Source organism: Mirounga angustirostris, unplaced genomic scaffold, assembly GCF_029215605.1.
Source record: "Mirounga angustirostris isolate CCGP_5_RB_7025 unplaced genomic scaffold, mMirAng1.0.hap1 SCAF_5, whole genome shotgun sequence".
In the NCBI taxonomy this organism is placed as follows: domain Eukaryota; kingdom Metazoa; phylum Chordata; class Mammalia; order Carnivora; family Phocidae; genus Mirounga; species Mirounga angustirostris.
The window spans coordinates 70,057,179-70,074,949 of NW_026991713.1; the positions used below are offsets into that span (position 1 = coordinate 70,057,179).

A 17,771-nucleotide genomic window follows, 5' to 3' on the forward strand; every position below is an offset into this window, starting at 1 on the left:
GAATTCAGTTAGGCTTGGTTCTAAAGCAGAGAATCTCTGTGCGAATCTGATTAAAGCCACAGCCCCTATCCTAGCAGATGGACACAAGCCACTCATCAGTTGGAGTTCTTGTTATAAGTTATAGAAGTGAATCTGATTTTGAAATAGGAAGGCTTCATGTTTTTAAGATATTGGTAGCTCACGGAATCACTGGGACAGCTGTAGAATCAGAAATGAGGTTTAGACAGCCAGGAAGAAACGCCCAAATCCACCCTATAGGAGAGTCTGCAGAGGAATCCACTGTTACCACTTTCTACTAAACGCTAGAAACTACAGTTCGCACTACTATTTCTGGAATTCAGTGCTGTTGGAACCACTTTGCCACCACATTTTTTTTTTTCCCTTTTTGGCCTGGGTAAAGTGTGTTTGTTTTCTTCTCTGCGCGTGTGTGTGTTTAAGGAAAAGGAGACAAAGCGCGCGCCCTTCCAGCGCCCAACACCTGTGGGGCTCGGAGGGGGCGGAGCCAGGCCCCCCCCCCCCCCCCCCCCCCCCCCCCCGCCTACGAGAAGGTGTAGCAGTAGAAGGCAAGGGCATTGGCGGGGTAGTCAGTGCGGAGGAGGGGGCCCAGGTGCCCGCGGTGCCCTGCTCCTAGGCTGGCCCTGCCCAGGGCAGATCCGTGCTGTTCCTTCATCGAGGAGAAGGTGCGGAAGGAGTTCCGAGCCTGGCTCTTCCAGTGCCGGTCATCGCCGAAAGGAAACCATCCTTCTACAGCTCCCAGCTCCTCCACCCGGAGCTCGCAGGCAGGTCTGGGAGGCCAGTGTCTCCCAGGAACACCACCAGGTCAGTCTCAAGCAACAGGCGTCTGTCCAGCATCTCCCAGCCTTCTAGAAGGTGTAACTGGAGAGCGGAACTCCCTGCTGAGCACCTTCTGCGTTTTTACAGCAAACCCCGGCAACCTGCATTTATCACATACAGGTGGGTGAGGATCCCTAGTCCGTCGGGCACTGGGAAATAGTTGAACATGGCCTGTTTGATGTAGGTATTGTCCTGAGGAGTTGCCTATAGGTTTCAGTGGAGTCAAACACAAGCGCCCTACAAACTTGGTTCTGTAGCGACAAGCATCCATACCCGTTGACATCACAGACACGGACCCATGTGGGTCAGCCCCATGTGGACACGGCAACAAGGCCTGACTCAGAGGCCCCCAACCCTACTACTTTTAGAGTTGATATCTAATCATTGGAGTGCCAGGGAGAGCACATGGGCGGAGTAGAGGAGATCCTGTGACACTAGTAATTAAAAGGATATGCTTATTCATGTAAATGCAACTTTTTAATAGTCTAGGAGTTGAATTGTACTTCTGTCATTGACAATTGAAACCTGTGACTGAAATTCAAAAATAGCAATGTCCTATCTAAAAGTTTTGTGGGATATTTAAAAATATGGCATTTGAATTTATACATGAACTGAAAAACGAAGCAAGTCCTGTCATCTTTTGACAGGCATAATCATTCATCCTGTAATGCAAATAGTCACCTAATAGCGAGATGCTAATAGTGCCTTGGAGCAGGTGTTGCTAATTAGCTATTGGATTAGGCTGAATCGTATTCTCTTCTTTTACCTATGTATGATGTTTGTACAAAATGCAAATGTGAGCTGTAAGCGGAAATGTTTAAGTGTCAACGATAGCTCATGGATTGACCTTGAAACAGTGAGAATTTTGAATTGGGCAATGATCAAAGCTTAATTGTAGCTTAGAACTCAGTCAGGTTCCTGGTTTCTCTCCTGACGGTCAAGGTTTGCCCTCAAACAGGAAGTTAAGTTAATCTGGGCTCTGGCCAGGTGACTAGGTGAGAAGACAGAAGTCATTTCTTACTTGCTCTTCCTATCCACTTCTAGCAGTTGGACTGCTCTGGGAGAAGTGGTAGCAATTACTAGTATAATTAGGGATCATTCGTTTGTTTATTCAGCAAATACTTATTGAATGCCTACCATGTACCTGCACTCAGCAAGTGGTAGGAATAATATAACTATTTGTTGGATGAAAAATAATCATTTGAAAGTTTGAAAAGCCTTCCATAAATGATTTGCAAACTTTGGTTTTATTCGTAGTGAGGAAATTATTTCTGTTTGTGTGATTGAAGTATGGAAGAGAGAGTTTATTTTTACTCTCCTATGTTTTTCAGCCTCTTTTCAGTTGGGAGGGAGAAAAAACTAGTTCTGGCTAGTGAGCTATGAGTTTACTTCCAGGCTGATGTCGTGGAAAGCCCAGAGATGGAGGATGGAGGCTGTATGTTCTGGATGATGCAGAGGATGGAGAACTGTGTGGAGCAGAAGCTTTTGCTGACTCCTGCAGGACATGTCACATGAGTGAGAAAGACTTTCTTGTGCTAAGAGAATTGGAGAGCTTTTTCTTACTTTAGTAAAGGGTTTGGGGCTTGTATTTTTTTTTTAATATTTTATTTATTTATTTGACAGAGACACAGCGAGAGAGGGAACAAAAGCAGGGGGAGTGAGAGAGAGAGAAGCAGGCTCCCCATGGAAAGAGGAGCCCAATGTGGGGCTCGATCCCAGGATGCCGGGATCATGACCTGAGCCTAAGGCAGACGCTTAACGACTGAGCCACCCAGGCACCCCTGGGGGTTGTATTTTAACACCATATTGCCTAGTCCGTCCCAACTATGTAAGCACTGTTGTGTACTTTCTATTCTAGAGGATTTTGTTGTTGTTGTGGCCTTGTCTATTATAACCATGGATTGTAGATAATTAACTGATCATTGCTAACAGATAGCTTGGATAAATTTTACTATCTTATATCACAGAATGTCAAGCAGCCTTTTAAAAGAATGTGCTAATATGGAATTAATTCTAAGATGTTGTTATGAGAAGAAAGGAAGGTACAGAAGAGTGTTCACAGCTTCAATTAGTATAAATAAGAGAGGATCTCTCTCTCTCTCTATTTATATATCTGCACACAGAAATGAACACATGTGGTCTTTTTATATACATAACATAAAATTTAACCATTTTAGGGGCGCCTGGGTGGCTCAGTTGGTTAAGCGACTGCCTTCGGCTCAGGTCATGATCCTGGAGTCCCTGGATCGAGTCCCGCATCGGGCTCCCTGTTTGGCAGGGAGTCTGCTTCTCCCTCTGACCCTCCCCCTCTCATGTGCTCTCTCTCTCATTAAAAAAAAAAAAAAAAAAATTTAACCATTTTAAGTGTGCACTTTGGTGGTGTTATGTATATTCACATTATTGTGCAACCATCACCACCATCCATCTCCAGGACTTTTTCATCTTTTCACGTGGAAATCCACCGAACAATAACTCCCCATTTTCCCATTGTCCCAGCCCCTGGCAACTGCCATTTCACTTTCTGTCTCTATGAGTTTGACTCCTCTACGTACCTCATATATGTGGAGTCACATAGTATTTGTTCTTTTGCAACTGGCTTATTTCACTTGGCATAATGTCTTCAAGGTTCATCCGTGTTGTAGCAGGTGTCAGAATTTCCTTCCTTTTTAAGGCTGAATAAAACTTTCATTGTACATACATGTGACATTTTGTTTATCCATTCCTCTATTAATGAATACTTATGTTGCTTCCAGCTTTTGGCTATTGTGAATAATGCTGCTGTGAACACGGGAGTACAAATATCTGTTCAGGTCCCTGCTTTAGTTTTTTGAGGTATATACTCACAAGTGCACTTGCTGGATTACAGGATAGTTCTATGTTTAATTTCTTAAGAAACCTCCATGCTGTTTTCCATAGCAGCTGCACCATTTTATGTTCCCAGCCGGGCACAAGGGTTCCAATTTTTCCACATCATCACCAGCACTTGTTCTTTCTGTTTCTTTGATGATAGCCATCCTAATGGGTGTAATGTAGCATCTCATCGTGGCTCTGGTTTGCGTTTCTCTAGATTATAAGTCTAGAAGATTTAAAAGTTATAAATGATGATAGGAAATCTTCCCTGAGTACTTTATTAAGCTCTAGGATAACTTAATTTTTGTTATTGTCTAAGTTATTTTTCTGAAGATAAACTGAACTAAGTACTTAGAGTTTAAAAAGGTACTTTTCCTTTTTCACCTTCTCCAGATGCAGAGTAAATGGCTAGTATTTGAATAATTTTCATTTGCAGTTTTGACCAACTAGCTTTTCACATTTTCCATAGCATTTTAGTGGTACTATCATGTAGTGGTTAAAAATATAATTTCTAGAACCAGGCTATTTGAGTTCAGAGCCTGGCTTTGCCACTTACTAGCTGTGTGATTTTCGACAAGTTACTTAACCTTTCCGTGCTTCAGTTTCTGCTTCTATAAAATGGAGATAATATTGGTACCTAACTCAGAGGGGTGTCGTGAATACTAAACAAACAAATAAATAAATGTAAATCATTTGGAACAATTCCTGGGACATAATAAATACTAAATGTATTGGTTATTATTATAGTTAAAATACCATGAATCATTTGGTAATAGTACAGCATATGTTTGTATGTATTTGGAAAATACATTGACAGTTATTTAAATCTCAAGCAAGGGATTCATTATGGCTTCTGGAGGAGAGTCTATGGCTTTGAATAGAAGGGTTTATCTGGTCTGTGTTAGTCAATAAAAAGTAGTTGAAAGTCACCTTTAGTACTTCTCTTAAAAGTAACTAATCTTTTGACACCATGGGGCCTTGAATCAATGGTTGCAGATCAATATTTTCTATATACAGTTATTGTTTCCTTTCACCTTACACACTGTGGCTGAAAATCAACACACTGTAGGCTGAGAAAATCAATGGGGTACATTTGTGGTTTAGGGAACACTGGATAGGAGACATATGTCCTTTTGGAAAACACATACAAAGGAAATTATGTAAGCACTTTCTCAGAGAACTCCTAAAATAATTACTGGATGAATTTGTGATCCAACAGGTTTCTCCTCAATTACGGAGAGAGCACACTGATTCATTTACCTTGCGGTAAACAGGCTATCCCAATCGTCCAAATAAAGACACCAAGATTGTCCCTGTTAAAATAATTGGCTCTGGTGGGCCCAAACTCAGAATTTACAAACTGCCTCTCATCTCTGGCCCATTTGGCCTTGATTTGCAGAGACAGTTGACTGCTTTGAAATAAATCTTATTTTCAGCCGTCTCAAGGAAACGTGTCTGGTTTGGAGCTTTCTGTGTTTTAGTGGAACCAGATGAGTTACTATCAAAGGCTAATTCACACTGTGAATGACATCTTTTTAACAACGTGCACTCCCTCTCAGGGAATTAAGAAAGAATTTCCTTGGTTTTAAAGTCAGGACCTCAAGAGTGTTGGTTGGCCTTTGTATTGGGAGTTAGCTCTGCAATAACAGCTTTCAAGAAATAAACACATTTGTGTGGTTTGGATGGGGAGTAGAATTTAATGCTGTGCCTTCTGAATCCCCAAATGCTGTTTACTGGATGAAGTCTGTGGCAAGATAGATATGCTATGAGATTTTCTCAAATGGATTACCACTTCTTTCAAATAGGAGAGAGTCAAAGAAGAAGAATTTGTATTTGCATTTTTTGGAAAGTATTAGAATATTCAAGATGGGCTGCTTATATTGTTACTTGCAAATTAGATTCACACAATTAGATAGAAACTCATCCCCCCCTTCATTGTGCAGTTATTTCAAGCTTTGTCACATTCTAGCTAAGACATTTGGCAACTCATTCATTCAATCATTTATTCATTGTGCAAATACACTGTGTGCTGACAGGAAACTAGGTGTTGGAGATACGGTAGTGAAAAAAACAAAATCTGATCCCCTGTGGGTCTTATAATTTAGTTGGGGAGAGTGGGTTGTTCTAATCTACTCAGGCTGCCATTGCAAAATACCACAGACTGGGTGGCTTAAAAAAAACAGATTTATTTTCTCACGGTTCTGGATGCTGGGAAGTTCAAGATCAAAGTATGGGCAGATTTGATTCCTGGTGAGGGTCCTCATTCTGGCTTGCTGATGGCCACTTTTCAGTGGTGTCCTCACATGGCGGAGAGAGAAAGAGAGGAAGCAAGCTCTCTGGTATCTCTTCTTATAAAAGCATTAATCCCGTCATGAGGTCCCACTGTCATAAACTCATCTAACCCTGATTACCTCCTAAAGACACTGTCTCCAAGTATCTTCATAAAGGGTTAGGGCTTCAACATATGAACCTTGGAGAGACATAAGTTAAGTCCATAGTAGGGATATAGAATACTAAATAAATTCATGCTAGGTTGGATGGTGATACACACAAAGGAGTGTTCTGATGGGGTTGCTGTTTCATATGAGGAGGTCAGGACAGGTCTTCGCCATAACATTGTAAACTCTTGACTTCACTCTGAGCAAAATAGAGTCATTATAGAATTCTGAGCAGTGGAGAGCTGCGATCTAATGTATATTTTAGGTGGATCTCTCTGCCTCTGTTGTATTGGGAATAGACTCTGGGTGGGTTAGGAGACCACTGCAGACATCCAGATGGGAGCTTGCACAGAATTACACAGGTAGAGATGATGACATGTAGACAGATTCTTGATCTACTTTGAGCATAGAGCTGGTAGGATTTGTTGATGCACTGGATTTGCAATGAGAGGAAGAGAAAAATCAAGGATGACTTTGTTGATATCAGCAACTGAAAACATAGAGTTGTTACTGAGATGGGGAAGCTGAGAGAAAAATTTTCTTGGGGGGAATCAAGAGTTTGCTTTGGGCAATTAGATAGGAGAGCAGAGACGTCAAGAGGACACTTGATTAGATAAGTCAAGAGTTTAGGGGCAGGCTCTGAGCTGGGATCTATATTTGGGAATCATCAATACAGAGATGTTATTTAAAGTCATGAGACAACAATCAACAAGTAGGTCCCAGGGCTGATCTCTGGGAGATGAAGATGAAGCATCATTTAACTGAGACTGAGAAGGAAAAAATAAGTAAAAGGTGATCGAAGGGAAAGTGTTATTTCACAATCTAAGGGAAGAAAGTATTTTGAAAAGAAGGAAGTAGCCAACTGTGTTAAATGCTAAAGGTTTTAGTGGAAGAGAAATAGGGAAATTCTGTGTACTTGTCTTTTGCCAAGTTGGCACCATGTAAAGCTGGAACTGCATTTCTCAGAATCTTCTTCCCTGTACGGTGAGAGTTGGGCAAGAGAGAAACTTGCATGGAGATTTGGAAGGCAGGAGCAAAAGCCATCATTCAGAGGAGTCTTGGTGGCCACAAACGGTGGCTTTGCAGGTTTCTCTAGAGCGCCCCCTGCCAGTTTTGATGGCCAGCTGCAACAGTTTCTTAGGCTTCTCTGTGAGCTCCAACTGCTTGTTTCTCCTCCACTGCTTTAGTTTAAGACAAGGTTGTTGGTGACTGTTTTCCTTCTCTGCAGACTTTAATTCCTATGTTAAACTCCTGATTTCTTTTTTCTTTTTTTTAAAGTTTATTTATTTATTTTTAATCTCTGTACCCAATGTGGGGCTCGAACTCACAACCCCAAGATCAAGAGTCGCAGGCCCTTCTGACTGAGCCAACAGGTGCCCCTAAACTCCTGATTTCTTTCTTTCTTCATTTTTTAAAAAAGATTTTATTTATTTGACAGAGAGAGAGAGAGAGAGAGAGAGTGCACAAGCAGGGGGAGCAGCAGAGGGAGAGGGAGAAGCAGGCTCCTGCTGAGCAGGGAACCTGATGCTGGGCTTGATCCCAGGATCCTGGGATTATGACCTGAGCTGAAGGCAGATGCTTAACTGACTGTGCCAGCTGGGTGCCCCTAAACTCCTGATTTCTTAATACTTGCAGTGACTCTGTTCTCTGACCAAATCCAGACTGGTATATCCTGCTTGGATCTTTATGGAGTCACTTCAAATATCTTAGATACGTCTTAGGACTAATTAAAAAGGCAGTGAAGCCCCTGAAGTCTTTTTGTAAATTCCTCTTTTATGTTTCTCCCCAAATTCTGAAATGGGTCAAGGAAGAACATTAATTAAGTAAGCCTGAGGGCTACGTATACAACAAATTCTGGTAGAGGCAGCGGTCTCTCTACCCTGGAGAATTCACTCATTTCCCTTTTCTCTAGTGCACTGGACATATATGTCAGTAATACAGTATGCCCTAGATTTGACTGTGAGCGTCCCCTCACTGTTAAGTAAACCCACTGATTTCACAGAAGTTTCTCTTCTCATTAACATTGCATTTTTCTCTATCAAAAAATTAAAGCACAGCCAACTTACGAAATCTTCCTTCTGTTGTTCCAACAAAGTGCAAAATGTGGATTTCTTCCTTCCTCTTGTCTCCATAACAAAATTAAAGTCCCACAATATCTCCTTTATTTCATATTATTTTGTTCAGTCACAGTCAGAGAATTTTACTCAAAGACCTGGGAGGAAGTTGGTTACCTCTAGGTACTACGAGGTTCTCAGTCTTACATTAGATCTCTACTTGAGAACTCCAAAAAGGAATTTTTTCATATGCTACAGTTTTCTAAAGACTCAAAGGTCATGGACACACAAAAACTTTGCATCATCCCCACATTCACAGATTTGAAAAAATACAAAAAAATCTGTAAACTAAACAAACTCAAGGGAACAGCTTATAATTTAAACATCTAGTTTCTTATTGGATCCCAAATAAAAGAAATGATCCAAGGATCTAATCATATTATATTCTAGACTCACATTCATCTTGTCAACCACAGACCATGATAGAAACTTAATATTTTTTGGGGAAGGAGGAAAAGAGAGGAAATGGTAAAGAAACAATGAGGAAAGTATTTCGGCCTCAACATGGCCATGGTACCTGTTAAACTGTGTTAACTGGCCAGGATACAGAGCCTGTGAACTTAAAATTCAACTGGAAGAGAGATCCACACAAATGGTCACCTGCTGTACATGGTATTCTGTATCTTGCTTCTTTAAAACTATAGCTTCTTTAAAACTATAACCTGGGTGGCTCAGTTGATTAAGTATCTACCTTCTGCTCAGGTCATGATCCCAGGGTTCTGGGATCAAGTCCCACATTGGACTCCTTGCTCAGTTGGGAGTCTACTTCTCCCTCTCCCTCTGCTGCTCCCCTTGCTTGTGCTCTCTTGTTCTCTTTCTCTTTTTCTCTCAAATAAATAAAATCTTAAAAAAATAAAACTATAACTTGGGGATTATTTGTTATAGAGATGCATTATTCTTTTGACAGCTGTATAGTATTCCATTTTTTAAAAAATTTTATTTTATTATGTTATGTTAATCACCATACATTACATCATTAGTTTTTGATGTAGTGTTCCATGATTCATTGTTTGCGTATAACACCCAGTGCTCCATTCAGTACGTGCCCTCTTTAATACCCATCACCAGGCTAACCCATCCCTCACCCCCTCCCCTCTAGAACCCTCAGTTTGTTTCTCAGAGTCCATAGTCTCTCATGGTTCGTCTCCCTCTCCGATTTCCCCCCTTTATTTTTCCCTACCTACTATCTTCTTTTTTTTTTTAACATATAATGTATTATTTGTTTCAGAGGTACAGGTCTGTGATTCATCACTCTTACACAATTCATAGTGCTCACCATAGCACATACCCTCCCCAATGTCTATCACCCAGCCACCCCATCCCTCCCACCCGCCCCCCACTCCAGCAACCCTCAGTTTGTTTCCTGAGATTAAGAATTCCTCATATCAGTGAGATCATATGATACAAGTCTTTCTTTGATTGACTTACTTCGCTTAGCATAATACCCTCTAGTTCCATCCATGGTGTTGCAAATGGCAAGATTTCATTTTTTGATGGCTGCATAATATTCCATTGTATATATTAGTATTCCATTATTTATATGTGCCATCATTTTTTTATTTATTATTTTTATTATTTTTATTTTTTAAAGATTTTATTTATTTATTTGACAGAGAGAGACAGCGAGAGAGAGAACACAAGCAGGGGGAATGGGAGAGGGAGAAGCAGGCTTCCTGCGGAGCAGGGAGCCCGATGCGGGGCTCGATCCCAGGATGCTGGGATCATGACCTGAGCTGAAGGCAGACGCTTAATGACTGAGCCACCCAGGCGCCCCTGTGCCATCATTTTTTTAACCAGTCCCTTACCGAGTGACACTTAGATTATTTTAAAATCTTTTTCTATGAAATACAGTACACGACCTGTGTATCAATCTAAGGTTCATTTAAAAAAAAAAACAAATTTTTTGTGTATTTCGAAGGGAATTCAATATAGGAAACTGGTTGGAAAGGTCTTAGAAGGGTTGGAAGAGCAAAAAGAAGACAACTGAGAGGGGCCCGGACAAAAGAGGAAGATGGCATGATCATCTGAGATGAGAAGCTGTAGTCCCTGGAGCAGGAATCTGCAGGGCTGCTGCACCATTGGAGATACTGTTGCTGCTAGTTGGTTCTGGACCTGCCGAAGCTGGGCACCTAGACCAGCCCCGAGAGAGCTGAAAAGGTGCTATCTATGGTACTGACCTCAGAATTCTGCCAGCCACCAGCTGCAGCCACCACACTGCCAGAGCCAGCAGCAGAATGTTGGTCTTTTTACCCCAACCTCTAATCACCCCCCAGAATCTCTTACTGGCAGAACCAAATGGGAAGCCAGCTAGCAAGGGAGGCTGGAAAATGGAGTTTGCATAGTCCCAGTCTCAGGAGTACAGAGCATAGCGGACATCGGGGGAGGGGGGTGTGTGGGGAAGAGGATGACTAGCAGAGTGAATGCCTTGGAATATTCACTACCCGTAAAGGTTCTTCCAGCTGTATTTTGCCTTTTATGAGGACATTGATAGGACAAGTGTGTCAAGTGGAATTGCCAAGCCAGTGGATACCCGTCTTTGAAAATTTGAAACATATAATCAAATTGCTGTCTCTAGAGTAATATTTGAGAGTGCCTATTTTTCCATACTCTTACCAAGTCTGTGTATCTGCCCATTGGTAGAACTAGTCCATCTCTAAATCCGCATCGGTTGTGCTCCAAAGCCTTTGTTCGCAGCAAACAGTGTGCTTATCACCCCTAAAAAATCATTCTTTTTTTATTTTTTATTTTTATTTTTTTAAGATTTTATTTATTTATTTGACAGAGGGAGACACAGCGAGAGAGGGAACACAAGCGGGGGGAGTGGGAGAGGGAGAAGCAGGCTCCCCACCGAGCAGGGAGCCCAACGTGGGGCTCGATCCCAGGACCCTGGGATCATGACCTGAGCCGAAGGCAGACGCTTAACGAATGAGCTACCCAGGTGCCCCTAAATCATTCTTTTTTTAAAAAAAATTATTTATTTATTTGAGAGAGAGCGAGTGAGCATGTTCATGTGTGAGCAAGCAGGGGAAGAGGCAGAGGGAGAGGGGAGAAGAGAATCCTTGAGCAGACTCCCCACTGAGTGCGGAGTGGGAGAGGGAGAAGCAGGCCTTCCGCAGAGCAGGGAGCCTGATGCGGGGCTCCATCCCGGGACTCTGAGATCGTGACCTGAGCTGAAATCACCGGCCGAAATCAAGAGTTGGCCACTCAACTGACTGAGCAACCTGGGTGCCCCCCTAAAAAATCATTCTTAGAGATACTTGAAATCCCCTTAATTAGAGACTTGTGGTTATAATATTAAATATACACCTGAAGGGCTAAGGTTGTCTATCACTCATCCACACAGCCCTATAAATTAGTTCAGCAGCTTGCTGTCATAGAGGGAGGCAGGAAGATTTCTAAGGTATTCATAAACATTGTTAAAAGGTTCTGGGATAGGTTTCCAGTGTGCGAGTGTGGGAGGCAGCAGTTCTCACACCAATAAGCAATTTTCCGACACTGCTGAGTGTCCTACAATTCTGCTCAGTTCTGACACTATCTCCTCGCTCCCAACTCTTTCAGAGCCGGAGAGGAGGCTGGATGTCATCTAATCAAAACCCTTTATTATGTTCATGAAGAAAGAGGTCTGGAGAGGTGGTCAGAGACAAAGCAGAAGTGGGAGCAGAATCACAGACCTGTATCTCTGAAACAAATAATACATTATATGTTAAAAAAAAGAAGATAGTAGGAAAGGAAAAATGAAGGAGGGAAATCGGAGGGGTAGACGAACCATGAGAGACGATGGACTCTGAAAAACAAACTGAGGGTTCTAGAGGGGAGGGGGATGGGAGGATGGGTTAGCCTGGTGATGGGTATTGAGGAGGGCACGTTCTGCATGGAGCACTGGGTCTTACATGCAAACAATGAATCATGGAACACTACATCAAAAACTAATGATGTAATATATGGTGATTAACATAACATAATAAAAAAAAAGAAAAAGAAAAAAGAAAAAAAAAGAAAAAAAAGAAGCGGGAGCAGAACAGGCTAGAGAGGACTGGACTCCCTGTAGATAGATAGAGCATGCGCCATGCTTCGGGAACCAACACATCATATGTTGGTGGGGGGATGAAATATGTAACAAAAGATATTTATGACTCATTATGGGAAAAATAAGGACTCTGTTGGATTTAGGTTATGACTTAGTATTGTTTTAATTTTTTTTTTAAAGATTTTATTTATTTATTTGACAGAGAGAGACACAGTAAGAAAGGGAACATAAGCAGGGGGAGTGGGAGAGGGAGAAGCAGACTCCCTGCTGAGCAGGGAGCCCGATGCGGGGCTCGATCCCAGGACCCTGGGATCGTGACCTGAGCCGAAGGCAGACGCTTAACGACTGAGCCACCCAGGCGCCCCTGTATTGTTTTAATTTTTAATTACAAACTGGTAAGGGGGTACCATTCGTTATTTCTGGCCTCTGTAGGTCCTGTTTCAGCCTGAAATATAGGTCTCTTGAGTCCTAGTTTCTTCTCCTCCTCAACATGCTCTCTCTGAGCACTGCCAGGCATTACATGTACCAGAAACAATGATGTTTCCTGTACTTCGGTGTTTATTTTGATTATAAATGAAATGAAACTGAAATACATGTATCATCTAGAATTTATTTAAAAGAAAATATCAGAATTCTTTAAAAAAATTCAGCAGGACTAAACACTTCATACAAGTCAAATATAAAAATTATAAACCTAGAAAACCTCAAGTAAAATATAAAATTATGAAATAAATAGGCATATATTATAAACTATTATTAACCAGAGAAATATATAAAATAATGCTTTACTGAAATGGTCTCTTTATAAGACCAAAAATTTAAATTAGTTATAACATGTAAAATCAAAAAGCTGATATAATTTAAGAAGGATCAACATGGGGGCGCTTGGGTAGCTCAGTCAGTTAAGGGTCCGACTTTGGATTTCGGCTCAGGTCATGATCTTAGGGTCTTGGGACTGAGCTCTGTGTTGGGCTCCATGCTCAGCGGGGAGTCTGCTTGAGATTCTCTCTCTCCCCCTCCCTCTGTCCCTTCCCCTGCTTGTGCTCTCTCTCTCAAATAAATCTTTAAAAAAAAGAACCAACTTAAAAAAAAATGAGGTCAATGGTAACACCATTCAGCTGCAAGCACATTTTTGTACAACTTTTTCCAGCTACTGACAAAAGTCTGACTCTATACATGTGAAGAAGTGCAGAAGCAAGCTAAATGCCAACTCCAGACGTTGACTTTTGACCCATTTATCTTCAAATAACCTCATCCCTTTAAGGAGTAGTTTTTGAAAATTTTTGTACTTTTTTTTTTTTTTTACAGTAACAATTTCCTTATTATTTGTTTCCTGTACTATTTGTTTTGAAGAAAGCATTTCGGGTATGTCTTTGACTTTCTTAGTTTCATCATGTAGAGAGTGATAGTGAGGGATCTTTGCCAATTTCAATACGACATATTCATATTTCACTTGTTCAGAAAGTCTTTGAATTTCAATTAAGACTTATCCTCTCAGTGAACACTTTACCTTTGCTTATTGTGTCCTTTATGAGCATGGCTTTGCCTAGACATAAAAGAAGGAACACAGATTCGTTTTGTGGTATACATTAAACAATGCAGTCATTGATTTTTGAATACATATAAAGAATTCAGAGTTCATATTTTTTCAAATACTAAAACAACAGTATCATCCAGAACTAAATATGTATCTCAGTACTTAAAAGAAACGTAGTATCGCAGAATACTGGAAATGGGGTCAGAAACACTAAGTATCAATGCCATTTTTAAATTATTTTTTATTTTATTATTTTATTATTTATTTTTTATTGGACAGAGAGAGACACAGCGAGAGAGGGAACACAAGCAGAGGGAGTGGAGGAGGGAGAAGCAGGCTCCCCGTGGAGCAGGGAGCCTGATGTGGGGCCCGATCCCAGGACCCTGGGATCATGACCTGAGCTGAAGGCAGACGCTTAACAACTGAGCCACCCAGGCGCCCCTCAATGCCATTTTTTGATCCTTTTCTTTTTCCTTTTTACCCTCTGCTTCCTAGGCTTGCAATTCAGGTTTGTAAAATAACACCGTGGTGTAGCTGGCATTGTGAGTTATGCAGACTCTCATGAGCTGGCTTGGGAACTTAACCACTTTTTATTGCTTTGAGGGAGCACTTTCTTACTTTCAAGCAAGTGCCTTAAAAATGGACTTTTGCAATGGAGCATGCTTGTTAGTTGATGTGGGATGAAGTTAATTTTATACATAGGTCTTATCTGTATTACAACAAGAAAAGTTTGACAGAGACTTAATTAGTAAACAAGGATGAGACACTAAGTCTTCACACCTAAATTGATAGCCCTATTGGAAGCTTATTTGAGTGGATGCATTCTGTGAAGTGATGGTGCTATTTTATAAAACTCATATAGCAAGCTAAAACATTTGTCCAACTTAATGTTGCATAAACATGACCTCAGTCATAAATAAACTTCTGTGCAGTTAAAAATTGCACTTACAAGGGATGTTATTCCCTAGTCACATCCCTGTTGGTCTATCTTTCCTGAAGTTTCTTGAGTGTTAAGGTGGATTGTATGAAATTATTTTAGGTGAAAATAGTCAAGTAGCAGCAATTTCTTATAGCTCAATCTATTATTTGTTTCATGAATATTGCTATTTCTAACATTCTTATTTTCTCCCAATATTTTGGAGACAATTTGTAATGAAAAAACAAGTATATTTTATCTCTTGATATCACTCCTACCTCAAGTTATAGGAATAAAAGCATCTAATTAATAACAGTCAACTGCAGTCAGATGTTGGGAGGAGGGGCCAGAGGGAGCTGCCTCTGGGCATCTCTGTCTAGATCTCTACAATGGTACCAATCCAGAATTTTTGGGATGGCTGTATGGTAGGTAAGGGTTCGGACACTTTTGGGGTGCCTTTGACATCCTGTTTACCACTTTCTTTCTGGTCATGACACACAAGCCCCAAATCATCCAAGTGAGAAAGCCAATATCTAGTCCTGAATGGGCTTATTCATTCATAGTTCAAAGCATCCCAGTGCCCCACTGTCAGCTCTGAAAACAGGCTTTATTAAAATAGAATGACATAGGGACACCAGTTCAGAAAGATCAGTAAATTTGGTGCAAAGTTTAAACATTTTTAGGGAAGCAAGACTACTTTTGAATCAATTTCCTTAAATTCTGATATGTTGCTTTAAAGATATTTATTTTCACCACTCAAAAAGTACTGTTTCTTTTATAACATTGTTTGAATATGTTTTCCTCTTTAATAGTTTCCTTTGTATTTGTGTAATTATCAGCTGTGTGTATGGCATTCATCGGATGGCACTTAAAATGAACACAAAGGAAAGTATTGTAATTAAAGTTGGATGCTTTATTAAAAACTGCATGTCCTATGAAGTGCATGGAAATTAAAATTTTATATTAAATTATTATAATTTATATAAAAATAAATTAAAATATTGTAAACTAGGTTTTAAACTTCAACCTTCATTTTTGTCCGAGACTCACACCTAGAATACCAGACAAAAATAAAAAATAAGAAAACTCATACTGCAACAGACACATTTCCTGTCTTCCTTTATATGAAAGAAAATTGCATTAAAAAATGTAGTTGCAGCCCCTTCGGAAGGAGCCCCGTGAGGACACAGTCGCAATTCCTCCGCAGCTCCGACTCTGCCCCGGAAGGACAGCAGATGGCGCTGCGCTTCCCCTTTTGTCTGCCTTCCGTGGTGGGACGGGAGACCAACTTTGGCAGAACTGAGCCGAAGATCGTCAACAGCGTATTCACAATGGGGTGAGCCACTGAAGCTACGCATTCAGCATCAGAATTTACCTCACTTCACACCGATCTGTGCTCTGGAGGTCATAGTTTTTGTTGTCCTCGATCGGGGGGGCCTCGTGTACTGGATTAACGGGGCTCATTGCCGCTAAGGGAAGGAAGGCGCTGCCTGTCGGGGAAAGGACGGGATTGCAGCTGCGGCCGAACTCACTCCTCAGCAGCGTCCAACAAACACCAAGAAAAGGACGTTCTCTTCTTCCTCATAACCCCCTTTGTGCTTATTAAGGGTCCCTTGGGGCTCAGTGGGGGACTGCAACAAAAATCTGTGACTTGGAACTTTGGGAGATTTGTGATGAAGAAGGTGAACCGCAGATACTCAGCCAAAACGACTTTCTGCCCATTGATAACATACAACCACGGTTGCATTCCGCGCTCACCAGTAATCTCTCTTTGGTCTTTGGGTTTCTGTTTTCTTCTTCCTGGTCTGTTACTTTAGCTGAATTTGCACTTGCTGACCTTGGCAAACAGATCTCTTTAGCTTTATTGCCTTAAATGATTGAATAACATGCTTTTTGTGGGAAAGTGATGACAGTTCAGTATATTAATCATGTAATTTTCGGCTAGATGAGCTCTTAGAGTTTATTTAACCCAACTGGTTAAGTAACATGGTGATAAAGTGACACCTGGAAGTGTGCAGTGACTCGCCCAAGTACACAGAGATGCAGAGTAAGAGTTCTGACCCGGGTTTCTTGAGGAGTCGTCTCCCAACCCACTTTATGTTATGCTCTCTTGCATTTTAAAGCAGATTCAGATGAGAAATGTCGAGTTTAACTTATGTCACTGACATGCGGATCATGGATGGATTTTGGCTGGTCTCATTCATCATACACAACCACGCGTGCAAAGCCTCCCCCGGCGTTCCTGCCAGAATCAATGGCCCGGTACTCCTCGCTCCTGTTCCCTTCTGTTCATGCCTATGCCAGGCACTTGGCGCATTGTCCTGGAGTTTGTCTGTTGTCTTCTCTAGACAATGAGGAGGTTGGGAACAGGCATTTCATCTCACTCATGTTTGTATCCCCTGTGCCTTGCATAGTGACCGACACCTCAGAAGGGTTCAGAAATGTCAGCTGAATGCATAAAGGAAATTTTGTGGAGATTACCTTGAACATGGCAAACTGAGGTGCCATGGGAAGCCCTCCTTGGGCTCTGAACATATAGACACGCTGGATTAAGTGTAAGAGAAACCTTTAGATGGATAGCTGAGCTTGAAAGCAAGAAAAGAAATCCTCAGGTGCCAAAAAGCCAGCAAAAGCCCCAATTTAGAGTGGTGCCAAATGGGAGCAGAACAGGACATGTGGGAGTGGCTGGAAAAGAGAGATTTTCGACTAGATGAATATCAAGTGAGTTTATATCCATGGACTCTTCCATGATAAGGAAACATTCACAGAGCTACCTTTTCTATTCTAGTGAAAAGCCCTGGCACCAGGGTGCAAAAACTTGTTTAATGATTATGTGTCCTGGGAACCCCTTTGGTGTGTCTCCAAGGAGCCACACGAGCTGCTTTGGCATCACATGCGTAGGATGGTAAATGGTGTTAGAGACAATCAGGTCAGTCAGTATTGGATAGGAGCACCCCGAAGTCACTTTAAACAATTGAGGTCCATATAGGAAACAAAAGGAGAACCACAAATTAGCCTACTGTCTGCCTAATAAACCAAATGTCTCATTCCAAAC

The 17,771-nt window shown here is 41.3% G+C and overlaps 1 pseudogene; it reads right to left on the reverse strand.

Moving 5' to 3' along the window:
• Window positions 1–538: 538 nt before the first annotated feature.
• Window positions 539–16,180, reverse strand: LOC123839692 (N-acetyl-D-glucosamine kinase-like; annotated as a pseudogene).
• Between the last annotated feature and the right edge of the window lie 1,591 nt (window positions 16,181–17,771).